Source organism: Eimeria mitis, genomic scaffold, assembly GCF_000499745.2.
Source record: "Eimeria mitis Houghton genomic scaffold, Emh_scaff970, whole genome shotgun sequence".
Lineage (NCBI taxonomy): Eukaryota > Apicomplexa > Conoidasida > Eucoccidiorida > Eimeriidae > Eimeria > Eimeria mitis.
The window spans coordinates 12,758-13,147 of record NW_013577145.1 but is presented as its reverse complement, the minus strand read 5'-3'; positions in this window follow the sequence as shown (position 1 = coordinate 13,147).

Genomic DNA, 390 nt, shown 5'->3' with positions numbered 1-390 from the left:
AAATATAATAAACCCTAAACCCTAAACCCTAAACCCTCAAGGAGGTTTGTTAATACAGCAGCTGCTGCTGACGAGTACGGGGCCCCCAGGCGAGAGCAGCAGCAGCAGCAGCAGCAGCAGCAGCAGCAGCAGCAGCAGGTGGCTTCGTGCTGCAGTCCTGGGGGTCTTCTGTCTCTGCTGCTGCTGCGGCCTGCATGCATTTTATTTATGTTTGTTGTTTAGTGTTGTTCTGTTCTGTAGCTGTTGCTGCAGCAGCTGGTGGAGCTGCAGCAGCTGCAGCAGCTGCAGCAGCAGCAGCAGCAGCAGCAGCAGCAGCAGCTCCCGCACTGCTGCTGCTGTTAGGTCGACGGCTGCCTCCTGCTGCTGCCTTTCGTTGCTGCAGCATGAAAA